The sequence below is a fragment of the Diceros bicornis genome, chromosome X (assembly GCF_020826845.1).
Source record: "Diceros bicornis minor isolate mBicDic1 chromosome X, mDicBic1.mat.cur, whole genome shotgun sequence".
NCBI lineage: Eukaryota > Metazoa > Chordata > Mammalia > Perissodactyla > Rhinocerotidae > Diceros > Diceros bicornis.
In genome coordinates, this window is record NC_080781.1 from 73,987,316 (window position 1) to 74,014,527 (window position 27,212).

Below are 27,212 nucleotides of genomic sequence, written 5' to 3' on the forward strand. Positions count from 1 at the left end.
TGGAAAGTTTCTTTTACCTCTCCGATCAAATTCCCGAACCTCTCATAACACACCACTTCTTGGCAAAAGAGACAGAGAAACAACTATTCTTGTCTGGTATCATTTCTATATATAATAAATAAAGTGCACCAATCTCTGGTTCTGCAGATAGTATTATATCAAAGTTACCATGTAGAAAGCAGCAGGACGATTCATGTCTCATCTTCCACCCTCATATTATAAACATCCTTAGATAAAGGATTATGTTCTCTATGGAAAATTATTTGTGCAATTAGCTTGTTTGGGATTCTTATTCAGGAGCTTGAACAAAATTATTTTATATTCTGATGAAAAATGAATTTCTAATTATAGTTAAGATACTCAAAGAGTATTCTTTTTATATAGTATTTCCCCCCACCATAAAAAAAAAATCTTTCTAAATTTTGTAAAAAAGAGGCACTTACAGAGCGTGAGGATTAAAAAAGATGTTTTTATATTAGAATTGTAAGATGTTGTAATATTAGAAATATAAAGTTATTTTTGTGCATTGAAGTGAACTACAAAGTTAAGCCATTAGAATTTAAGAATACTCTAGCTTAAGCCTCCAGTTTTATAATGAATTTGAGCTGTACCAGTTGGAAAATTCTACAATTTGTCTGTTTTACAATATAATAATATTTTATACAAGGAAGTGACATCAATCAGCACAAAAATGCCCTATATAATGAAATTTCTATACTGTATTATAACTTTGCTCAGTTTTTAAAACTGTTGGGATCTAGTAGAAGTTCCCCTTTTCTAACTCAAATGGTAGAACTCTGTGTGCCTGTGGAGTATAGAGCTCTTTCACTTTTGGAAGGAGTTTGTCTTCTATCCCACTGACATACACATGGCTTTAGTTGGCAACTGTGATCTTCATTATCCGTAGATGCCAGATAAGTGCCTTCTATTTACTTTCTAGTGCAGTTGGACACTTCAAATGCTAAACTTAAAGTGAAATCCTAGCTCAAATTATGTACATAAATAAAACTGAATATTGTATCTAAGGCTCGTATTTTATTTTCTTGGTGGACAATATTAGTCTGAAAACATTTCTTAAAGATAATGTGGGAGATCAAGATTTGGCCACCCTGAAATCTATCTCTTTACCTTGGTTGTTTTCTCTAGGGACATTTGACCTCCCCCACTAACTGCCTAAAAAATTTGACATGGTGGTTCCTTCCTGGAACAGGTCTTCATGATGGCTGTAAAGATAATGTAAGATAAATGTTACAATAGGAAAGGCACCAACAAGCCCATCTTATCAAAAGTTCTGTCTCTCTGGCCACATTCTCTGGATGGCCCTGCGAGGAGTTGCCAGACAATCATTTACAAGGAAAATCTCTATTTGTAAAGGTATCTCCCTCTCTGTATTTGAGAAGAGGGGAGATGACCTCATTCCTAAAAAACTTATCAATGTGAAAAGTGAGGCCTTAATTCTGCATAATAACCTTACTCTTGTTTACTGTGCTTTAGTGGTAATCTCCTGTAACTGACTCCCCCCACCCCCAACATCCTCCTTTGTCGTTGGCTGAACATGGTATTTAAGACGAAAATTTCTGCTATTGTGTTGAAAAATGCAGTGTCCCTGCTTTCTCCCATATATACATGTTATTAAACTTAGTATTATTTTCTCCTGCTAACCTGTCTTGTTAATTATTTGGTCAGCCATAAGAACCTTAAAAAAAAAGGCAAAAAGAGATTCCACCTCTTTTCCCCCGACAATACTTAATGGAATCACAGAATTTCTTTAAAATGTCAATTTCTTTCTAGTTGTTTTGAAATTTATCAAGCCTATACATCTTAGTCATTTGAAGTAACTGAAGGAATACTTGTGTATTTAATCACTGATATTAGAGCGAACAATTAAACAGGGAATCACAAAGCTACCCCTGCTTACCAAGTCCACTGTTTAAATTCAAATCTTCCAAGACTAGAATAAAATAGGTTCTGTTGGATGTATATTCAGCAAAACTTGTCTGGCCCACTCAGCTTGCTCAACTTTTAAATTGCAATGCCAACGATGTTCTCAGGAAAGAACCAGTGCTTTTTGGCTTTTCGAGAATGATATGAGAAGCAAGATCTGTAGTGAGACTTGCATACAGTAGTGACTCAGTTGTTACTTTTTGAATGGATGTACAAATGAGTGCTTGAATGACTAGGGTAATTTTAGATAAGACATCATGAGACCACTTTTCTAAAAGAAAGTATTATCAAACTGTTAATACTGGTGTTAATACACCAGTCAGATCGGGGCAGTGGGGTCCCAGGTTCTTGGTCCATAGACACAAAAGAATTTGAGAGTGGACACACAGCAGAAGTTTTAACAGAGGGAGATTTATTAGGGGAACATTCCCAAGGGGAGGGGTGGGCAGGCTCGAGGGAGCAACTGCACCAAAGTTGTGGTGGTCAGTGGTTTTGGAATATTGGTCCGGGGATGGGTGAGAGTCTCAGGACGTGTGCCGATAAGGGCATTGTCTCCACCTTCACGTTGGGAGGGGGAGATATTTTCCTTACATAGGCATCTCCAGAACTGTCATGGCGGCGATCCCCCACAGGAGGGGTCAAAATCACAATGTAAATAAGAGTATAATAAGGCTTGGGGCTACTCTCGGTCAGGGTTGGGGGGAGTCCTGCACGACAGAAGAGTCGCTGGCCAGCAATTAGGATGCTGCACCTGGTGGAGTGTCCTTGCTCCCAGCTCATATCTAGCTTCTTGCCTATCTCAGAACCAAGTGGGTTCACCTCCTGGTGAGTTAAATAAGACTCTATACCAGTGAAAGTTGTCTCACAAAGTCAAGTGTATTTGCAGCAAATAGGACACCATGAAGAATCATTTTCAAAGTCATGGTGTCCCTGAACAAAGGGAAGCAAGGACCTTTATTTTGGATGGTGAATGAATATTCAAAAGGGAGAGGTGGGTATTTGCTTGCACAGGCTCAGTTGGAAAACATGCTTCCATATACACTGCAGGTTACAATGATAAGGCCTAAGCTCCTCTTGGAGAGATATTAGCATTAAAAATAAGGCAAAGGTCATGGGCATAACTCTTGTGGTGAGGCTTGGTCTGGTTCAGGGTGGTTGGTGGTTGCATCTCCTTAACATAACAAAAGGGGAAAAAAACAATTTGGAAAAACCGTTAAACGTTTTCAAACCCACCCTTAAGTTCCTTGGGGCACCTAGTCAGTGACAAATCCCTCCTCCAGTTTTATCCTGCTCCTCACTCTTGAGGGGCAGAGGTCGAATGTCCGTCTTCTGTAACTGCTTCATGCTAAGCATGGGCATTGTCATAGGGACCAGTAGAGGAGCAGAATTTCCAGCTAATCGCAAATAGGTTTGTGGGTCCCCAGAGGCATAGCCTTAAGTTGTTCATCACAACCATCTGTAATTTTATAGCCTCAATGTGTTTAGTATATGTTTAGCATCTGGGCATACTTGTCCCTCCTCCCCTCCAGATTCCACCAGCCCTTTTATAGTCTAGACACTGGGTTGCCCATCCTTCTCTGATGGACCTAGTCTTGCTGCCCAGAAACATGCAACCTCCTTGGAAGCATACCATGCCTAAATGATATGGGGTTGGTTAGGATCCGGGGTAGAGCCTGGGGTGGACAGCCAGTCATTACTTATCTACATAGTGTCACTGAAACAACAGTTTCAAATCAGAGTGTGGTTTGCAGGAAAACTCAGAGTCATCAATTGTCTGTGATTCTCTCTCTTGATGTTCAGGCATGGGTGTCTTTTTACCCATGTGTGGTGGATCCAAGGGGTGACTCCTTCTAATTTTAGGGAAGAGTGTGTGGTTAGTAACACCAAGCAATGCCCTACTCAAAAAGAATTTAGCTGGTCTTGGGACAAACCACTTTTCCAAATTTTAAGATAGAACCAATCTCCCGGTTCATATGGGTGGAGTTTGACTTCCGTAGACAAGGGAAGACAGAAGTTTAGTGCATCTGCCACCTGCTTCAGATTGACTAAGTATTTGATTGTCATGCAAACCTGTGGGTCTGGGTTTTTGAGTGAATCTGAGTCTTTAGGTAACAGCCTCCCATAGGTCATTTTAAAGGGGTTAGGCTTCAATTTGCCTTTTGGATCTGCGCTTATCCAAGTGAGGGCTATTGGCAGTAATTTTAGCCAATTTTCCTGTGTCTCTTGGCACAATTTAGCTAAGGTTTTCTTTCAAGTTTGATTGGCCTGTTCAGTTTTTCTAGACGATTGTGTTCTCCATGTAACATGTAGCCTCCATTAAATTTCCAAAACTCTGGCTACTTCAGAGGTTATTTTTAATATAAAGGCTGGCCCATTCTCACTCTGAATTGATCTAGGCAACCCCAAATGGGGAATTGTTTCTTTTTTGTGTGTGTGAGGAAGATCAGCCCTGAGCTAACGTCTGATGCCAATCCTCCTCTTTATTTTTTTATTGAGGACGATTGGCCCTGAGCTAACATCTGTGCCCATCTTCCTCCACTTTATATTGGATGCTGCCACAGCATGGCTTGATAAGTGGTGTGTTGGTGCGTGCCCAGGATCCGAACCTGCAAACCCTGGGCCATGGAAGCGGAGTGCACACACTTAACCGCATGTGCCACCGGGCTGGTTCTGAGGAATTATTTCTTTTAACAACAGTTTTGTTACCTCATTTGTCCTTTCCAACCTAAAAGGAAAGGCTTTAATCCATCCAGTAAATGTATCCACAAACACCAAGAGGTATTTGTACCTTCCCAGGGATCATGGGCATAACAGTAAAATCAACTTACTAGTCTTCCCCCAGTAAAGTTCCCCTAATTTGAGTTGCTTTGTCCAGGGGAGGTACAGGAGACCTGGTTTGTACATTATTCTTCTGGCAATAAACATATTGTCCAGTTATTTTTTTTTTCAATAAATTCTATTGTACATGGGGTGTTTATGATCTTTGTCAGCCACAGGTATAAGGTCTCTTTTCCATAAAAGGTAGAATCATTAACTATATATATACATATAAACAAGCATAGAGAAAGATTAGAATAAAATATTTCAAAATCTTAACTTTGGCTATTTTTAAACAGCATGATAAGAAAGTAGTTTTGTTACCGCCCAAAAAGGGGGTTCATCTGCCTACCGCAAGACATGCCAATAGTCAAGAGGGAAAGTGGTAGGAAAGAAAAGACTTTTTACTACAGCTTGCTAGCAAGAGGGAAGATGGCTGACTCATGTCTGAAAGAAACATCTTACAGAACAAAGACTACAGGCCAGTTATATAGAGGGCTGGTCTCCCAGTGGTAGAGGCATCTGATCTCAGGGTGGGGGCATCCATCTGGTCTTAGTTCCTGGCAGTCTTTTGTTTTACTTGATGTGCATCAGAGACTGGAGCAATGTCTTATACTCTGATCTTTCAGTTGTCATTGATGATGGCTATCAGCATAGACTCTCTGTCTGGGGGTCATCACATTCCTAAGGGGCTCAAAAGAACAAAGTTATCAACTTATAGCAGCTGGGAGGGGCCATAAAGTCCAGAGTTAGTCAGAGGTCAATCGAAATTACAATATGGTTTCTTTTTTCTACAATATGGCTTCCCTTATGTCAACTTTGTATTGAGACAGTATCAGTTTTCTTATCCTTTTCAATATATGCTAATTTTTATGTGATTAATATGCATTATAGAAGCCTGAAAACAGAGCCCCTATTCCTGAAAGATTAAATGTAGGACATTACAATGGAGTGAGTAGTACCTTACACGGTGCCAAGAGCCAAATGAGTGGGGAAAACAGTCACACTACAGACTTCAAAGGGATGCTCAAACAGTTCCCTGATTTGAGCAGTCTGGGAATGTTCACAGAGATGAGTCTTGGAGAAAGAGTATAATTTAACCAAAAGAGATAAGCTGGCCTAGCATCCTAAGCTGACCCAGTGATATGTAGAAATGGCATAAGCAATAATATACTATTACATTTTTAAAATAATCATTAAACTATTAAGGATTAAACTGTTGTAGGTTGTGTCTGAATCTGGGCTTCTCCAAAAACAAATGATGAGATTAAGGCTGGGTCAGGACGAACAAGTGAAGGAGAGAGGAAGTGGGACAGGGAAAGGAGAAAAACATTAAAGGTGCATTAATGAGTAGGCTATTGCTGTGGGCCAATGGGGCTCAGCATCACTGGGTACTAATGGTGCTCAGGGCAAGCTACCCCAGGAGGCACCACTCTGGTATTCAGATTATTTCAAGCTGAAGACAATAAGGACTCAGAGAACTCAGGAAGAATATTTGAGTTTCCCCTCCCAAACTGCCTAAAGAATTTAAAACAAAGGATCTGTTTCAAGAAAGAGTTGTTATCATGATGGCTGTAAAGATAATGTAGGATAGAGGTTACAATAGGAAAGGCACCAAGCCTCTTTTATCAAAAACTCTGTCTCTCCCTGACCACATTATCTATAGATGACCCTGAAAAGAAGTGTCTTCCTGCCCTCCGAAGTCCCAGGCCACTACCCACCCCCAACACGCTCCTCACGTTTAGCTGCAATACTTAAGCAAGCAGCTTAGACAGAGGAACGAGTTACTCATTTCTGAGTTTCTCCCATGTATACATGTTATTAAACTTGGTATTATTTTCTCCTGCTAACCTGTCTTGTTAATTATTTGGCCAGCCATAAGAACCTTAAGGAAAAGGGCAGAGGGAGATTCTCCCTCTTCCCCCGACAGTACTCTGTCAGAAACCATGCAGAACACATCTCATAATTATCCCACCCACAGATGGGAAGGCCAAGGCATTTATCCATCAGCTCCCATCATTTATTGATTGCAGATTGCCCCTGAGGGTGTTGTTATCATTATTAATTTTTTTATGTTAATTTGATAGAGCGGCTCACAGAACTCAGGAAAACATTTTAATTTATAGCCAGATGGAAGAGATGCATAGAGAAAAATAAGTGGTAAAGGGACATGAAGCTCCCAGACCCTCTCTGGGTATGCCACTCTCCCCAAATCTCCACATGCTCACCAACTTAGAAGCTCTTGGAACCCCATCCATTTGGGCTTTAATGGGAGCTGCATTACACAGGCATAGTTGATTAGATCATTGGCTTTTGGCAATTGAACTCAATCTTCAGCCCCTCTCCCCACCCCAGAGGTGTGGGGAGGGGGATGGGGCTTAAAGTTCCAACCCCCAAATCACACAGTTGTTTTCCAGCCCCCACCTTTAGGGGCTTTCCAAAAGTCATCTTATTAACATAAATTCAGGTGTGGTTGAAAGGGGCTTGTTAGGAATAACAAAAGACACCCATTTTACCTTTATTGCTCTGGAGTTATTTCAAGAACTGAGGAGTAAAGTAATTATTATAACAAAAGATGCCCCTATGGGTCTTATATGGGAAATTACAAGAGTTTTAGGAGCTCTCTGCCAGAAACAAAATGGCGATATTTACTATTATAAATCTAGTACTGCATAGCATTGACAGCACTAAGTTCTTGAACAAATCTGTATTGCCTTGTTCCCAGCCTTTTAACGGGTAACATGGGAGTGTTCCATGGGAATCTCCATGACCTGATCAATCCCTGTTCTAAAAGCCCCTTAATTACAGGAAATATTCCTCTTTATGGCTCCTGGCTTCAAGGGATATTGTTTTACCTGGGGCCAGTGTGATCTATCTGCTTCAATTTTACCTTTACTGGCATGGCACTAGCTGCTTGCCACACCTGTCCTTGTGCCCATAATTCTGAGTTAGCTCAGCTTAAAACATTTAGGGGACCCCTTTCCTTTTCAAGTGCTGATGTATCCTGTAATAGGGCCATAAGCTCATAAGCAGACTTTTGGGGACTTGGATCTCTATTTTTTCTTGTTCCCAGCTTGCTGAGGCCTCTAACTTATATAGTATGTCCCTCCCTAGAGGGGAAGTAGGGAATTCTGGTGTAACAGAGGAAAAACAGAAAAATTCCTGTAACCTTCCTTCTCCTTAATTGAAACATTATGCCCTATCACCCACAATTATCTTTGGCAGTTTCCTTTCTCCCCTAGGGCCCAATGTCTAGTGACACTGGAGAATTGATTGATGGAACACAGGAACTCCTGCTGCAGATGAAGATAACAGCTGGAAGATTGATCGATGGAATGCAAGACCTCCTGCTGCAGATGAAGACAACAACTGTCTCAGTGCCAGAATTTCTAGGACCCTGGTCTGGGACCTTTGCATAACTGCCCCACCAGATGTCTGTGGTCACATAGACAGCACATTCTTTCCCATGAATTTTCCTTTAAAAACACTAACTGCTAGTGTGTTGTGAGGACAGTGGTCTTCAAGGTATGAGCCTGCTACTTCCTCATTTGCTGGCAAATTAATAAATTACACTTTCTTTTCCTTGATCCCTTGTCGTTGTGTTCATTGATTTGGCTATGGTGACAAGGTCCCGGTTTTTGGCAACACTGGTACATACAGAAAAAGAATGCTTCAGTATTTTTAATTCTATTTCACAGGTCAAGGGGTCCAGAAAACTTTTGGTCTCTCCTTTTCCTGATACTCCTTTTATGCCACACTTCCTTTTAGAAAGATTTCTCTTTATGGGCATTCAACATGGAGAATGGAGTATTGAATACTCCAATATGGATCCAGAATTTTTAACATGTTCTCCTCCTACTGTCAAGGTCACCCAGGGCTTCTAGAGCCAACTGGGGAGCCCCACAACCCCATCACATCTCATCTGTAGTCAAGGGAAGTTGCCATGGCTCAGTCTTGTTCAATCCCTTCCGTCTATGGGGATGGTTTGGACAGTCCTCCTGCCAATGCTCTTCCTGTTTGTAGTACATGTACTGATTAGCCCCCAACTTTGTTGGTGGCTTTCTGGTCTTTTGGTGGGGGCTAGGGTCACTCATTCTGGCATCTTCCTTCTCTCCCTTGGGTTACCTTCAGTAGACTGGAGGGCCACAGCTAACAGGGTGGCTTGCCTTTTCATCTTCTTGTCATACTTTTTTTTTTCTTGATGTCATAATAGTTTATAACATTGTGAAATTTTAGTTGTACATTATTGTCAGTCACCATATAAATGTGTCCCTTCACTCTTTGCGCCCAAACCCCAACCCCATCCCCCTGGTAACCACCAAACTGTTATCACTGTCCGTATTTTAGATTATCTTCCACATATGAGTGAAATCATATGGTGTTTCTCTTTCTCTGTCTGGCTTATCTCACTTAACATAATACCCTCCAGATCCATCCATATTGTTGCACATGGGACGGTTTTATCTTTTTTTATGGCTGAGTAGTATTCCATTGTATATATATATATACCACATGTTCTTCATCCAATTATCAGTCGAGGGACACTGGGTTGCTTCCAGTTCTCGACTATATTGAATAATGCTGCAATGAACACAGGGGTACATATGCCTCTTTGGATTGTTGATTTCAGGTTCCTTGGATAAACACCCAGTAATGGGATAGCTGGATCATAAGATATTTATATTTTTAATTTTTTGAGGAATCTCCAGACTGTTTTCCATAGAGGTGCACAAGTTTACATTCCCACCAGCACTGAATGAGGGTTCCCATTTCTCCAAAACCTCTCCAACATTTATTTTTTGTCTCGGTGATTATAGCCATTCTAACAGGTGTAAAGTGATAGCTTAGTGTAGGTTTGATTTTCATTTCTTGACGATTAGTGATGTTGAACATCTTTTCACGTGCCTATTGGCCATCTGTATATCTTCCTTGGAAAAATGTCTGTTCATATCCTCTGCCCATTTTTTGATTGGGTTGTTTGTTTTTTCTTGTTCAGATGTATGAGTTCTTTATATATTATGGAGATTAACCCCTTGTCAGATATATTATTTGCAAATATTTTCTCATAGCTGTTGGGTTGTCTTTTCATTTTGATCCTGGTTTACTTTGCCTGGCAGAAGTTCTTCAGTCTGATGAAGTCCCATTTGTTTATTTTTTCCTTTGTTTCCCTTGTCTGACTAGACATGGAATTTGAAAGGGCCCCTCTAAGACCAATGTCAAAGAGTGTACTGCCTATATTTTCTTCCAGGAGTGTTATAGTTTCACGTCTTACCTTCAGGTCTTTGACCATTTTGAGTTAATTTTTGTGTACAGTGAAAAAATATGGTCTACTTTCATTCTTTTGCATGCGGCTGTCCAGTTTTCCCCGAATCATTTATTGAAGAGACTTTCCTTTCTCCATTGTATGTTCCTAGCTCCTTTGTCGAAGATTAGCTGTCCGTAGGTGTGTGGTTTTATTTCTCGGATTTCAGTTCTGTTCCATTGATCTGCGTGTCTGTTTTTCTACCAATACCATGTTGTTTTAATTATTATAGCTTTGTAATATATTTTGAAGTCAGGGATTGTGATGCCTCCAGCTTTGTTGTTTTTTCTCAGGATTGCTTTAGCTCTTTGGGGTCCTTTGCTGTCCCATATGAATTTTAGTATTCTTTCTTCTATTTCCTTGAAGAATGTCATTGGGAATCTGATTGGGATTGCATTGAATCTGTAGATTGCTTTAGGTAGTATGGACATTTTAACTATGTTTATTCTTCCAATCCATGTGCATAGGATATCTTCCCATTTCTTTATGTCACCATCGATTTCTTTCAATAATATCTTATAGTTTTCATTGTATAGGTCTTTTACCTCCTTGGTTAAATTTATTCCCAGGTATTTTATTATTTTTGTTGTGATTGTAAATGAGATTGTCTTCTTGAATTCTCTTTTTGTTACCTCATTTAATTAGAGTATAGAAATGCAACTGATTTTTGTAAGTTGATTTGTACCCTGCAACTTTGCTATAGTTGTTGCTTATTTCTAATAGTTTTTCAATGGATTCTTTAGGGTTTTCTATACATAAAATCAAATCATCTGCAAACAGCGAGAATTTCACTTTGTTGCCTATTTGGATTCCTTTTTCATGCCTAATTGCTCTGGCCAAAACCTCCAGTACTATGTTGAATAAGAGTGGCAAGAGTGGGCAATCTTGTCTTGTTCCTGTTCTCAGAGGGGTGGCTTTCGGTTTTTCCCCATTGATTTTGATGTTGGTTGTGGGTTTGTCATATATGGCCGTTAGTATGTTGAGGTACTTTCCTTCTATACCTATTTTGTTGAGAGATTTTATCATAAATGGATGTTGGATCTTGTCAAATGCTTTCTCTGCATCTATTGAGATGATCACGTGGCTTTTATTCCTCATTTTGTTAATGTGGTGTATCACATTGATTGATTTGTGGATGTTGAACCATCCCTGTGTCCCTGGAATAAATCCCACTTGATCATGGTGTATGATCTTTTTAATGTATTGCTGTATTCACTTTGCCAATATTTTGTTGAGGATTTTTCCATCTATTTTCATCAGTGATATTGGCCTGTAATTTTCCTTCTTTGTATTGTCCTGGTCTGTCTTTGGTATCAGGGTGATGTTGGCCTCGTAGAATGTGTTAGGAAGTGTTCCATCTTCCCTTATTTTTTGCAAATGTTTGAGAAGAATAGGTGTTAAATATTCTTTGAATGTTTGGTGAAATTCTTTGGAGAAGCTGTCTGGTCCTGAATTTTTAATTTTTGGGAAGTTTTTGATTACTGTTTCAATCTCTTTACTTCTGATTGGTCTATTCAGATTCTCTATTTCTTCTCTATTCAGTTTTTGGAGGTTGTAGGAGTCTAAGAATTTATCCATTTCTTCTAGATTGTCCAATTTCTTGGCATATAGTTTTTCATAGTATTCTCTTATAATCCTTTGTATTTCTGTGGTATCCATTGTAATTTCTCCTCTTTTATTTCTAATTTTATTTATTTGAGCCTTCTCTCTTTCTTTCTTAGTGAGTCTGGCTAAGGGTTTGTCAATTTTGTTTATCTTCTCAAAAATAAGCTCTTTGTTTCATTGACCCTTTCTACTGCTTTTTTTGGTTTCAATTTTATTTATTTCTGCTCTAATTTTTATTATTTCCCTCCTTTGGCTTTGTTTGTTTTTCTTTTTCTAATTATGTTATTTGTAGTTTAAGATTGCTTATTTGGGATTTTTCCTGTTTGTTAAGGTGGGCTTGTATTGCTATGAGTTTCCCTCTCAGGATTGCTTCTGCTGCGTCAAATATGAGTTGGTATGGTGTATTTTAATTTTCATTTGTCTCCAGACATTTTTTGATTTCTCCTTTAATTTCTTCAATGATCCATTGGTTGTTCAGTAGTGTGTTGTTTAGTCTCCACATCTTTGTCACTTTCCCAATTTTTTTCTTGTGGTTGATTTCTAGTTTCATAGCAGTATGGTCAGAAAAGATGCTTGTTATGACTTCAATCTTCTTAATTTTATAGAGGCTTGCCTTGTTTGTCATCATATTGTCTCTCCTTTAGAACGTTCCATGTATGTTTAAGAAGAATGTGTAATCGGCTGTGTTTGGATGGAGTGCTCTATATATATCTATTAAGTCCATCTTGTCTAGTTTTTCATTTAAGTCTACTATTTCCTTATTGACTTTCTGTCTGGATGATCTATCCATTGATGTAAGTGGGGTGTTAAGATCCTCTACTATTATTGTGTTGTTGTCAATATCTCCTTTTAGGTTTGTTAATAGTTGCTTTATGTACCTTGGTGCTCCTGCGTTGGGTGCATATGTATTTATAAGTGATATGTTTTCCTGGTGGAGTGTCCCTTTTATCATTATATATTGCCCCTCTTTGTCTCTCATTGTCTGTTTTATCTTGAAGTCTACTTTGTCTGATATAAGCATGGCAACACCAGCTTTCTTTTGTTTGCCATTAGCTTGGAGTAGTGTCTTCCATCCTTTCACTCTGAGCCTGTGTTTGTCTTTTGAGCTGAGATGTGTTTCCTGGAGGCAGCATATTGTTGGGTCTTGTTTTTTAATCCATGCTGCCACTCTGTGTATTTTGATTGCAGAAGTAAATCTGTTTACACTTAGAGTGATTGTTGATATATGAGGGCTTGATGTTGTTATTTTATCACTCATTTTCTGGTTCTTCTGCATTTTCTTTGTTTCTTGTCCCATGTACTTTGGACTATCAATTCAGTTTGGTAGTTTTGTATGATGGTTGTCTTAGTTTTATCTTTATTTATGATATGTGTCTCTGTTCTGATTATTTGTTTAGTGGTTACCAGAAAGTTTTGTAAAAAATATCATAGGTGAGATAGTCCATTTTTTGATGGCCTCTTATTTCCTCAGACTAAGTTGATTCCATCCCTTTCCTCTTCCTCTTCTAAGTTATTATTGTCGCTACTGATTCCATCTTGTGTTGTGGGTTTGTGATTAAAGTGGTTAGGTTATATTTATTTTTGGTGTTTTTCTCCCCTTTATCTTTGATCTTATAATTGTTTTCTAACCTATTCTGATAGAGAGCTACAATTTTTCTGATTTTATCTACCTATTTTTATCCTTGCTCAAGCTTTTGTATCCCCTTTCTCTTTATTTTCAGGCATGAGGGCCTTCTTGAGCATTTCTTGTAGTGGGAATCTTGTGGCAATGAACTCCCTTAGCTTTTGTTTATCTGGAATATTTAATATGTCTCCATGATATCTGAAGGATATTTTCACTGGATAGAGTCTTCTTTGCTGAAAGATTTTGTCTTTCAGAATTTTTAATATATCATTCCACTCTCTCCTAGCCTGTAAATTATCTACTGAGAAATCTGCTGAAAGCCTGATAGGAATTCCTTTGTATGCCTTTTTTTGTCTTGCTTCCCTTATTATTTTTTTCTTTGTCATTGACTTTTGCCAGCTTTACTATTATACACCTTGGAGAGGTTTTTTTTTTTTTTTATGTTGATATAATTAAGAGATCTATTGACCTCATTCACTTATATTTCTAGCTCCTTCCCCAGGTTTGGGCTATTCTCAGCTAATATTTCTTTGAACAAGCTCTCTGCTCCTTTTTCCCTCTCTTCTACCTCTGCAATACCCTATAATCCTTTTGTTGCATTTCCTAATTGAGTTGGATACTTCTCAGAGAATTTCTTCATTCCTTTTTGGTCTTAGTTCTGTCTCCTCCTCCATCTGGAGCATTTCTACATTCCTATCCTCTATATTTCTAATTATTTTCTCCATATTGTCAGCTCTGTTCTTTAAAGATTCAAGACTTTTCTTTATCTACTCCACTGTGTTTTTTGTCTCCAACATTTCTGATTGGTTTTTCTTTATAGTTTCAAACTATTTTGTGAAGAAGTTCCTTATTTCATTGAACTGTCTATCTGTATTTTCTTGTCACTGGTTGAGCTTTTTTATGATAGCTATTTTGAATGCTTTGTTGTTTAGATTATAAATTTCTCTGCCTTCAGGATTGATTTCTGGGTGATTGTCATTTTCCTTCTGGTATGGAGATTTATTATATTTTTGCATACTTTTTGAAGGCATGTGTGTGTTTTTCCTCATACTGACAATATCTAGTCACAGCTTCCACCTGCTGCCATTGTGTGGGGGTCAAGAGCTGTGTATTGTGAGCCTGCCATGATCTACAGGCCCTCTGGCCAACTGGCTGAGCTGAAGTGCCCGGTGGAGGCAGGGGCATTTTATTTTGCCTTCCCAATCCCAGGGGCTTCTTGTTCTTCCCTCACTATCTGCTCTCCTGGGATGATAGCATGATGAAGACACTCCTGCAACAGTTCAGTGTCCTCTGTGTGGGAGTTTCCCATGCGCTGTGTGAGAACTTGGAGAACAACAGTTTTCCTATGGATGGCTACCCCTCCCTCCTCTCTTTCTGAGAACTGTGTGGTCCTGGTCCTGGGGTCACTGCCATTGGGAATGGAGAGGAGTTCTCCTTACCCATTTCCACTTCTTCTGGGAATTCCAGCACTTCTACCTTCAGATGTAAGGCTGCATGGGTCTCTCAGACATAGTCTGTTTCCAACCTCCTGGGAGCAACTTGTTATGGTTAGTGGTGACACAGATGCCACAAGGTTGTGCCCAGAGGAGGTTTAGCACGCTAATAACCTGAAACTATACCCAGGCTGAGTAACTAAATCCTTAAAGGGAAAATAAAATGGGTGGATGCTGGGTTTCACCTAGCAACCACTGTTAGGGAGGGCAGGGAACAAAAGAAGACCTAAGAGTTCAGAAAAGCCGGACTGTGGAAATACAAGATTGATGTCAAGTATCCTTGATAAAAACACTAATGTTGAGTGTCCTTGTCAAAAATACTAATGTAGCGTGTCCTTGATAAAAATGCTGTTGAGCATCCTTGACAAAAACACACAAACAAACAAAAAACAGGCTCAGCAACTCCAGAAGGGTTTAACCCCATCTGAGGGGACCCCACCTCTGATCACAGGGACAACACAAAGACAAACTCAGTGACCTCAGGGGTCCTTGAACCCCCACCTCATTGCTCCAGATGAGATTCAATCTCCATAGGGAGTTTGACCCCTGACTAGTCACCAGGGATTGCTCCCATTTTGCCAGAACTGAGCATTGGACTGCCTAGAGTGGCTGGGTCATGCAATCCTTCCAACCAGAGGGGACTTTCACTCCCCAGGACCAGGCTACCTCCAGGTGGGGAGTCGAACCCCAAAGCCAGGCACCAATAGGCAGACTTTGTGATACAACTTAAAGAAATAACTCTTATAGCCATGCCGTGGGGTTGGTACCACTAATCTCCATTGAAAGATCCTCTGAGCAAAGCACTCAGTGTAGCTGCTGGGTCTTTTGATGGAGCAGTGATGTCAAGCTGGCAGCACAGGCACTGTGAAGGGGTAAGCCCCAAGTTGGGTGCCAATTCTGTTACCAAAGTGGATTCACCTCCTGGGGATTTAAATAAGAATGTACACCACCGGAAGTTGTCTCACAAAGTAAAGTGTATTTGCAGCAAGTAGGAGACCACAAGGAATCATTTCCAAAGTCATGGCATCCCTGAACAAAGGGAAGCAAGGGCCTTAATTTTGGATGGGGAATGAATATTCAAAAGGGAGAGGCAGGTATTGGATTGTGCATGCTCAGTCAGAAACATGCTTCTATACACAATGCAGGTTATGGTGATAAGGTCTAAGCTCCCCCTGGAGAGATCTTAGCATTAAAAATAAGGCAAAGGTTATGGACACAGTTCTTGTGGTAAGGCTTGGTCTGGTTCAGGGTGGTTGGTGGTTGCATCTTCTTAACATAACAGAAAGAGAAAAAAACAATTTGGAAAAACAGTTCAATGCTTCCAAACCCACCCTTGAGTTCCCAGGTCACCTAGCCGATGACAAAAGCACTTGTATTTATTGTGTTTGTTTGACTCACACACAGCTTTCCTTGTAGAGAAATGAATCCAGGAAGTGAGTAAGTGACCTTCTTAAGTGTCTCATACTTAAAGAAGAAGGTAAAATGAATTCCCTAAAAATATGTAATGAGTCAATGACAGACATGACCTTTTATTCTAGAATTTAATTACTAAGAATCTCTTCTACTTATATAGCAATCAATATTTGAACCTTTAATTAAAATTCAGAGTCTAGTCTTAAAGCCTCCAAGAAATCTTATTGAATTAATCAAGAAACAAACATGAAACAAATTAAGATAGCACATAAAAATCAAGGCTAATTCCATTAAGAGAGAAAGGACTTAGAAATAAGCTATGGTTTTTATTTTTTTTAAATATTATTTGGGTGTTAGATTTTCTCCCATGCATGACATCAAGAGTTTATGCGTTGCTGTGACTTCTGCACAAAGGGACTATAATAGCCTAATAAAGGTGTTTTGACATTGTGAAATGCTTCATAGTGATATAGGCCTATGATATTCAAAGTTTGGTCCTGGACTTGTGCTGGTCCATGAACTGTCGGTTAGTATAGAGATTGAAAACTTTTATAGTCTTTGACAATTTTTTAAAATAATAAAAAAAATCAGGGCTTGTATTTCATGGGTCTTATTTTTATACTTCATTTCTCTTTTTTATTTCATTTTTCTAGTAATTTGTTTTTATTGTAATTGACAGAAACTGATCTTTAATCATAGATTGTTTGAGAAGCACTGATCTAGGCCAAAGTGAACCTTGGAAATAGTCATTTGACACCTTTGTTAAGCTTTTTAAAAAATTTCTGAGGCACCATATCAGGAACTAGTCATACAAAGATGAATAAGGCTTAGTCCCCTATGAGTCCAGTAGGGTGGGTGGTGGATGGAGGATTATAGTGAAGTTTTTAAGACATTGTGTTCTGCAGTCAGACTAATGTGTGTGTGAATGCCCTGCTCGTATGGTTGCCAGGTGCATAACTTTAAGCAAGTTACTTAATCTCTCTGAGCCTCAGCTTTCTGATCTGTAAAGTGGGAAAAATAAATAGTGCCTAACCAATGCAATTGCAGTGAGAATTAAATGAGCTAATATATGTAAAATGATAAGCATAGTGCCTGATATACAGTAAGTGTTCAATGAATATTAACTATTATTTGTGAGGGAGAAATGTCTATATAAGTAACTATGACACAGGGCAGATGACAATAGTCAAGCCCGAGTTGAAAATAAATTGCTATGAGTGATATGGGCTTTATGAAGAAGTGATACAGGTCTTTGAGGAATGAGTATGATTTGAGCAACTAGACAATGGTTGGAGTGGGGTAATATGAGTAAGAACATTTGATCTTGTACAAAACATTTTTTGGTTATAATCTTCTGGAGGAATTCACTAGATTCTGAGGAGTTATTTTCTAGAAAAATCTTTTCCATAAAAAGTGGCCCTCAAAAAGAATTTGCATTTTTATAACTAATTTGTCTTGACTTAGGCAGTTGACTCTTTAGTTTTCTAGAGATCCAGTGCTGAAATGTCATAGAAAACAAAAACTTTGATTTAAAAAAAGAGCTTTTTGAATTGCTTTGGCCATCTGGATTACTATATAGGGGTTACAGATTCTTTTATTTTTTTTTTCTCATTTAATTTCATTTTCTTTATTGGTGTTGACTAGTGTTTTTCAATTTGTCACATTTGAGCTGTTATATTTGTTTGTTTTTGAGGGAACTATGTTTTTTTTATGTTTTTGTTTTTGTTGTTTGTATTTTCGATTACCTTTTAATAATTGAGCAATACTTCATCGATCATTACTAGTCATTTTCTGATAAACAGCATATAATTTTTTCCACAATAATCTTATTTTTTTTTAATTTTTTGTTTAGTGCAGTAACATTGATTTATAACATTGTAAAAATTTCAGGTGTATATCATTGTACTTCTATTTCTGCATAGATTACATCATGTTCACCACCAAAATACTAATTACAACCCATCACCACACACATGTACCGAATTATCCCTTTCACCCTCCTCCCTGCCCCCTTCCCCTCTGGTAACCACCATTCCAATCTCTGTCCTTATGTGTTTGTTTATTGTTGTTATTATCTACTACTTAATGAAGGAAATCATACGGTATTTGACCTTCTCCCTCTGACTTGTTTCACTTTGCATTATACCCTCAATGTCCATCCATGTTGTCACAAATGGCTGGATTTCATCGTTTCTTATGGCTGAGTAGTATGCCATTGTGTATATATACCACATCTTCTTTATCCATTCGTCCCTTTATGGGCACTTAGGTTGCTTCCAAGTCTTGGCTATTGTGAATAATGATGCAATGAACACAGGGGTGCATGTACCTTTACAAATTGGTGTTTTCAAGTTCTTTGGATAAATACTCAACAGTGGAATAGCTGGATCATATGGTAGTTCTATCCTTGATTTTTTGAGAAATCTCCATACTGTTTTGCATAGTGGCTGCACCAGTTTGCACTCCCACCATCAGTGTATGAGAGTTCCCTTCTCTCCACATCCTCTCCAACACATGTTGTTTCCTCTCTTGTTAATTGTAGCCATTCTGACGGGTGTGAGGTGATATCTCATTGTAGTTTTGATTTGCATTTCCCTGATAGTGATTTTGAACATCTTTTCATGTGTCTGTTGGCCATCTGTATATCTTCTTTGGACAAATGTCTGTTCAGATCTTTTGCCCATTTTTTAATAGGGTTGCTGGTTTTTTTGTTGGTGAGATGCACGAGTTCTTTATATATTTTGGAGATTAAGCCCCTATCAGAATTATGGTTTGCAAATATCTTCTCCCAATTGTTAGGTTGTCTTTTCATTTTGTTGATGGTTTCCTTTGCTGTGCAGAAGCTTTTTTGTTTGATGTAGTCCCATTTGTTTATTTTTTCTATTGTTTCTCTTGCCCGGTCAGACGTGGTGTTTGAAAAGTTGTTGCTAAGACCAATGTCAAAGAGTGTACTGCCTATGTTTTCTTCTAGAAGTTTCACAGTTTCAGGTCTTACATTCAAATCTTTAATTCATTTGGAGTTAATTTTTGTGTATGGTGTAAGGTAAGGGTCTACTTTCATTTTTTTGCATATGGCTATCCAGTTTTCCCAACACCATTTGTTGAAAAGACTTTCTTTTCCCCATTGTATGTTCTTGGCTCCTTTGTCAAAGATTAGCTGTCCATAGATGTGTGGGAATATTTCTGGGCTTTCGATTCTATTCCACTGATCTGTGTGTCTGTTTTTGTGCCAGTACCATGCTGTTTTGGTTACTATAGCTTTGTAGTATATTTTGAAATCAGGGAGTGTGATACCTCCAGCTTTGTTCTTTTTTCTCAGGATTCCTTTAGCTATTCGGGGTCTTTTGTTGTTCCATATAAATTTTAGGATTCTTTGTTCTATTTATGTGAAAAATGTTGTTAGAACTTTGATAGGGATTGCATTGAATCTATAGACGGCTTTAGGAAGTATGGACATCTTAACTATGTTAATTCTTCCAATCCAAGAGCACGGAATATCTTTCCATTTCTGTGTGTCTTCTTCAGTTTCTTTCAGAAATGTTTTATAGTTTTCGGTGTACAGATCTTTCACCTCTTTGGTTAAGTTTATTCCGAGGTATTTTATTCTTTTTGTTGCAAGTGTAAATGGGATGGTATTCTTAATTTCTCTTTCTGCTACTTCGTTGTTAGTGTGTAGAAATGCAACTGATTTTTATATGTTGATTTTGTATCCTGCAATTTTACCATATTCGTTTATTACTTCTAAAAGTTTTCTGGTGGATTCTTTAGGGTTTTCTATATATAAAATCATGTCATCTGCAAATAGTGACAGTTTCACTTCTTCCTTTCCAATTTGGATCCTTTTTATTTCTTTCTCTTGCCTGATTGCTCTGGCTAGGACTTCCAGTACTATGTTAAATAGGAGTGGTGAGAGTGGGCATCCTTGTCTGGTTCCTGTTCTTAGAGGGATAGCTTTCAGTTTTTCACCATTGAGGATGATATTAGCTGTGGGTTTCTCATATATGGTCTTTATTATGTTGAGGTACTTTCCTTCTATACCCATTTTATTCAGAGTTTTTATCATAAATGGATGCTGTATCTTGTCAAATGTTTTCTCTGCATCTATTGAGATGATCATGTGATTTTTGTTCTTCATTTTATTAATGTGGTGTATTACGTTGATTGATTTGCGAATGTTAAACCATCCCTGCATCCCTGGAATAAATCCCACTTGATCATGGTGTATAATCTTTTTAACGTATTGTTGTATGCGATTTGCTAGTATTTTGTTGAGGATTTTTGCACCGATCTTCATCAGTGATATTGGCCTGTAATTTTCTTTTTTTGTGTTGTCCTTGTCTGCTTTTGGTATCAGGGTAATGTCAGCTTCATAGAATGAGTTAGGGAGTTTCCCCCCCATCTCAATTTTTTGCAAGAGTTTGAGAAGGATAGGTATTAAGTCTTCTTTGAATGTTTGGTAGAATTCACCAGGGAAGCCATCTGGTCCTGGACTTTTATTTTTGGGGAGGTTTGTGATTACTGTTTCGATCTCCTTACTGGTGATTGGTCTATTCAAATTCTCTACTTCTTCTTGATCCAGTTTTGGAAAGTTGTATGATTCTAAGAATTTATCCATTTCTTCCAGATTGTGGAATTTGTTGGCATATAGCTTTTCATATTATTCTCTTATAATCTTTTGTATTTCTGAGATGTCTGTTGTAACCTCTCAACTTTTATTTCTGATTTTACTTATTTGTGCCTTCTCTCTGTTTTTCTTGGTGAGTCTAGCCAAAGGTTTGTCAATTTTGTTGATCTCTTCAAAGAACCAGCTCTTGGTTTTATTAATTTTTGCTATTGTTTTTTTGGTCTCTATTTCATTTATTTCTGCTCTGATTTTTATGATTTCCCTTCTTCTACTGATTTTGGGCTTTGTTTATTCTTCTTTTTACAGTTCCTTTAGATGCATTGTTAGATTGTTTATTTGAGATTTTTCTTGTTTGTTGAGATAGGCCTGTATCGCTATAAACTTCCCTCTTAGAACTGTTTTTGCTGTATCCCATAAATTCTGGCATGTCGTATTTTCATGTTCATTTGTCTCCAGGTATTTTTTGATTTCTTCTTTGATTTCTTTGTTAACCCAGTCGTTGTTCTGTAGCATTTTGTTTAATCTCCACGTATTTGTGGCTTTTCTGATTTTCTTCCTATAGTTGATTTCTAGTTTCATACCGTTGTGGTCAGAAAAGATGCTTGGTATTATTTCAATCTTCTTAAATTTATGGAGACTTGTTTTGTGGCCTAATATGTGATCAATCCTGGAGAATGTTTCATGTGCCTTTGAAAAGAACGTGTATTCTTCTGTTTTTGGATGGAATGCTCTGTACATATCTACTAGGTCCATCTGTTCTAGTGTGTCGTTTAAGGCCAATGTTTCCTTATTGATCTTCTGTTTGGATGATCTATCCGTTGGTGTAAATGGAGTGTTAAAGTCCCCTACTATTATTGTGTTACTGTCTATTTCTGTTTCTATGTCTGTTAATAATTGCTTTATATATTTAGGTGCACCTACATTGGGTGCGTAAATATTTACAAGTGTTATATCCTCTTGTTGGGTTATTCCCTTGATCATTATGTAATGCCCTTCTTTGTCTCTTTTTACAGTTCTTGTTTTAAAGTCTATTTTGTCTGATATGAGTACTGCTACCTCAGCTTTCTCTTCATTGCCATTTGCGTGGAGTATCTTTTTCCATCCCTTCACTTTCAGTTTGTGAGTGTCTTTAGGTCTGAAGTGTGTCTCTTGTATGCAGCATATATATGGGTCTTGTTTTTTTATCTAGTCAGCCACACTATGCCTTTTAATTGGAGCATTTAGTCCATTTATGTTTAAAGTAGCTGTTGATAAGTATGTAGTTACTGCCATTTTTTAACCCTTTTACTTCTCAGTGTTTTAGTAGTCCTTCTCTGTTCCTTTCTTCTTCTATAGAGAATTGAAGGACACTTTAGTTTGACCTCTGTCTGAAAACTGTACTCTTTAACTCCCCTCCTCCCTCCTTTTATGTTTTTGATATCATATCTAACTTCTTTTTTGTGCATTTGTATCCATTACCCTCTTATCATGGAAATAGATAATTTTTCCTATTTGTGGTCTTCTCTTTTCCCCTTAAATCAGTTCCTTTAACATTTCTTGTAACACTGGTTTCTTGGTGACAAACTCCTTTAATTTTTGCTTATCTGGGAAAATTTTGATCTCTCCTTCCATTTTGAATGATAACCTTGCTGGGTAGAGTATTCTTGACTGTAAGTTTTTTCCTTTTAGCACTTTAAATATATCATGCCATTCTCTTCTAGCCTGTAAGGTTTCTGCTGAGAAGTCAGCTGATAGCCTTATGGGGTTTCCTTTGTATGTAACTTGACATTCTCTTGCGGCTTTTAGGACTCTCTCTTTTTCTTTAATTCTGGACATTTTGATTATGATGTGTCTTGGTGTGGGCCTGTTTGGGTTTATCTTGTTTGGCTCTCTCTGTGCTTCTTGTACCTGGATGTCTGTTTCCTTCTTTAGGTTAGGGAAATTTTTATCTATTATTTCTTGAAATAGATTCTCTGCCCCCTTGTCTCGCTCTTCTCCTTCCGGGACACCTATAACAAGGATGTTAGTGCGCTTGATGTTGTCCCAGAGGTCCCTTAGACTGTCCTCACTCTTTTTAATTCTTTCCTCTCTTACCTGTTCACCTTGGGTAATTTCTTCTAGTCTTTCGTCCAGCTCACGGATCTGTTCTTCTGTATCCTCTACTCTGCTTTTGAGTCCCTCTAATTTTTCATTTCCAGTATTGTATTCTTCATTTCTGATTGGTTCTTTTTTATATCTTCCATTTCTTTGTTGACATTCTCACTGAGTTCATGTATTCTTCTCCCCAGATCAGTGAGCATCCTTAACACTCTTAGTTTGAACTCTCTGTTGGGTAGGTTGCTCATTTCTGTTTCACTTAGTTCCTTTTCTGGGGTTTTGTCCTGTTCCCTTACTTGGAATGTATTCCTTTGCATCCTCATTTTGCCTCTTTCCCTGTGCTTGTGTCTATGTATTAGGTAGGTCAGCTATGTCTCCTGCTCTTGGATAGATGACCTTATGGAAGTGATGCCTTAGGAGGCTTCCAGTGTGCTTCCCTCAGTTCTCAATGTTCCAGGGTTGACACCTATGTGGGCTACGTGTGTCCTTCTGTTGTGGCCTGTTTGCTCTCCCTGTAGGCACCCAGGGAGGCTGAGTTATGCTCCTGGCCAGCTGTTGTAATGCTGAGCTGCTTGTAGTTGTTTTGGGCCCTTCAGTCACTTTATCAGGTGTGGGGAGCCCCAGCACAGTTGGTTGCATGTTCTAATACCACATTTGTGTTGCAGTATTTCTTTTAAGTGAGTAGGCCCCCAGCGTGGCAGGTTGTTAGGCTCAAGGCCTTACAATTGCTGTAAGCCTCTAGCCTATTAGGTCTCTTGTCAGCTCTCTGAGGATTGCAGCTGGGTGGGGCTGGCCTCAGGCACAGGAGCATCCAATTCTTTCAGGCTTTGGAAGGTGGGGCAAACCTCCTATGTGGGTCTTTGAGAAGCACAAGTCTTCTGCAGCTGACAAGCCCTGCCGCCCACATGTCCACACACACAGTGAACACAGTCCTGCCCCGTGTGAGCGCCCCAACCTCCCCAAGCGGACCCAGTCTCTCCACGGCGGGAGCCCCACACACTCCGCCACTGCCCCACACTCTCCACCCGCTCCTTGTACACACCCTGCCCCGCTCAAGTCAGCTCAGTTGCCAGGCTGCAGAGAATCCAGTCACCAATCTATGCAGGCCCACAAGTTGCCTGAGGGCTTGTTGTTGGGTGGGGCCAGTCTCTAGGGTGGACTGCCTGCCCTGGCTTGCTGGATTAAATCGGTGCTCTAGCGGATGGGGCAGACCCTGCGCTAGCAGGCCTCAGGGAGAACTCCTATGGCGTCTGTGTCAGCATTCCCACACTAGGCCACAACAATGGCCGCCGCCAATGTCCCAGTCCCTGGAGAGGTCTCACCCCTCACTGAGATGAATTCAGGGCCTATTAGGTGAGTCTCTTGTCACCAAAACACTGTGCACCTTTCTTTCTGGTGATTTTAGGATGCTTTCTGAAACGGGTGAGTTTGCGTGCTGGCCCTTTAAGAGCCGGTTTTAGTTTCTTTGTGAACCGGGTTTTCTGGGGGTACTCCCCAATGCTTTAGTAGCAGGCAAAGTCAGATATTATGCCGTTGGTCTCGATTGTGCTGGGTCCACAAAATGCCCACAGCGGGGGCGCTCCCCGGCTCAGGGCCCTGTGCCTCCAGGGAGGGCTGCGTACCTGTGCGCTGCTCCCTGCAGCCGTGTAGCTGGCGGCTTGTGAAGGCGGTGTTTTTTTTCTCTCCAGAAGGGAGTCTCTGCCTCTTCCATCTCAGTTAGGATTGTCCGTTGTTGCAGGAGTTCCTCTTATCCAGTTTTCAGTTCTGTCTCGGGGTAATTTTTCCACGAGTAGTTGTAAATTGGCTGTGTCCACGGGAGGAGGTGTGTTCCAAGTCTGCTTACGCTGCCATCCTGACCAGGGGTTACAGATTCTTTAAAAGCAAATCTATTAGACAAACCACACCTATCTTTAAGGTTGAAGAGCTGTTATTCAAGTGTAATCAAAGGGAAAAAATTTAATTGACATCTTGCATTTCTAAATTAACCTTGGATTTGTTTGATATAAAGAGACAAAATGATACTGCTGGAGGAGATATAGTTGGTTGCTTATTTGGAAACATCTGATTTTAAAATTTTGTTTTGAGCTAGGCTTTCATCCAATAAAACCAAAGGAAAAATTTCTACCTCCAGCATTGCAGGACCCAGGATATATAGCTCAGCCTGCTACTATTTATTGGCTATGTTCTGAGTTAAACAGTTTTTGTGTGATAGTCGGGGAATGCAACCACCTTTCATAACATTGATTTCTTCAAATTCTAAATAACAGACTTTTGAGATGCATCTCATTCATAAATGTATAATTTGTAGACTGCTCATATATAATTTCTCAGAAATGTACAGCTGAGAACCATATGTTTTGTGTTACAAATGAATGATCATTTATTACTAGTTGTGTTTGTATTCTATTAGTTTTTGTTTTCTTTTATTTATTTATTTTTTATTCTTGAGATCATGTCCCAGCAACAACAACTATTATTTTGTGGATAAAGTCTGGAGATGTTGGAGTGAGAGAGTTGCAGAATATATTTCAATAAATGGCATAGTCATTGCAGAACAAACATATTTATGTTTTTGTATTTGAGAACATAGCTCATTATTTACTGTAATTAAATTATTTTTGGTATGATGAGGTCAGTTTTTTTAACTAGGGTAGAGATGGAGGATAGTGTAGCATAGTGATTAAGACCATAGAATTTGAAATTAAACATCTGGGTTTAAATCTCAGCTCCACTACTTACCACCTGCATGACCTGTTGTATTAAATGAGATGTAAAGGTCTTAACACAGTACCTGGCCCATTATGAGAGCTCAATAAATGTCATATTATGTTTTTATTTTCTATTTTCTCCTTATCATTGAGAATATGTGAGCCTTATACTCTATTAAATGTATTGAGCAGAAATATTACTTATTTCTACCTCCCAGATATTCTCTTTATGCCATACAACCATGAAACTGGTAACCTATAGTACTGCCAGCTGTGTATGAGTCACAGTATGTAACTTTGGAAAGTAGTTTTATTTATTTTTTCTTATAAATTATGCATGCTCATTGCAAAATATTCAGAAAATTGACAACATTTTTTAAAAGATTACAATCAAATGTGCAAAGATAACCATGAGCAATATTTTGGTGGCTATCCTTCCAGGTTATCTTTCCTATATATTGTTATAGCTTTTAAAAAGAAGGATGAGAAATCCATTGTAAAGGAGAAGGGAAAGGCTTGGCTTTATTTCTAAAGCAGCCTCGTTCTGTTCCTTTTAGGGCAATGAGGCCAGGCCTGTATTCAGGTAGAGTACCATGTAACAGTGGTCTTTCACCAGTGTAGAGTGACTTCTCTATGCCGTTCCTCTCTCACCCATGGCAGCTTTCTTTCCTCCATACACTGAAAACCATTGGACTTTTTATAACTTGTTCTATTAGGCACATCTTATACTTGACTAGTATATTGTTTTTTAAATTTTAGTTGATTGAATTACTTATGAATTATCTAAGAATTACATCCCAACTGACTTTTTGTGGGATGGTCATTGAGCTTAAAACTTTTGTGATGAGCTCTTTTTCCTCTCTCAAGTTATGATGTAATATCAACCTGTTTAAAATTAAGTCTGAATAGTACAAAATAATATATATTTTACATTGATCCAAAGACTAAATCCATCCATAGATTAAAACTTCACTAGTGTAAAAGCACAAAAATTCTTATTTCCTCAGTCTTAAACTTATGAAATGATTTACACATAAAACATTAATTACTGCATTTATTGCTTTAATGTGTTAGAACAGTGACCATACATTCAAAGCATTATCTGATTTTAGTTATCTACAGATAATGACCTGGTGATTGTCTTGTTCCTTTTTCATGGTGAAACGCACTTCCTATTTACTTTTCTTCAAAACTAAAAGCAGAAGTATTATGAAATTAGCACCAACCTTACAGTTGAAATGAAACTTAAAGATAATTTAATCCAGCTCCCTCATTTTTCAGATGAGGAAACTGATGCCCAGAATGCCCAGAAGAGATATGTGGATGATTACATAATTGAGTTTTTCACAGAGGAGCATAATTAAGTCATGTCAACAGATAAGAATCTCTTCTAGTTTTGAAGAATCCCTGAAGAAAACAATTATGAAGAAAGCTCAGCTCTTTTTTAAAAAAAATTAATTGTGATAAAAAATATAACATAAACTTACTATCTTAATCATTCTTAAATGTACAGTTCAATAGTGTTAAGTATATTGACATTCAGCCATCCTTTCTTGCTTAAACCTATTTTGAAATCACCTTTTTAAGACTAAAAGCCATACTATTC

At 38.5% G+C, this 27,212-nt stretch overlaps 1 protein-coding gene and 1 pseudogene across 1 annotated transcript in view; both read left to right on the plus strand.

Annotated features, from left to right (window-relative positions):
- LOC131401188 (transmembrane protein 182-like) overlaps window positions 1-27,212 on the plus strand; it is a 357,489-nt gene that overhangs the window by 21,981 nt on the left and 308,296 nt on the right. The window lies entirely within an intron of this gene.
- Window positions 1-27,212, plus strand: part of LOC131400299 (sodium/hydrogen exchanger 2-like) — a 68,231-nt pseudogene that overhangs the window by 6,442 nt on the left and 34,577 nt on the right.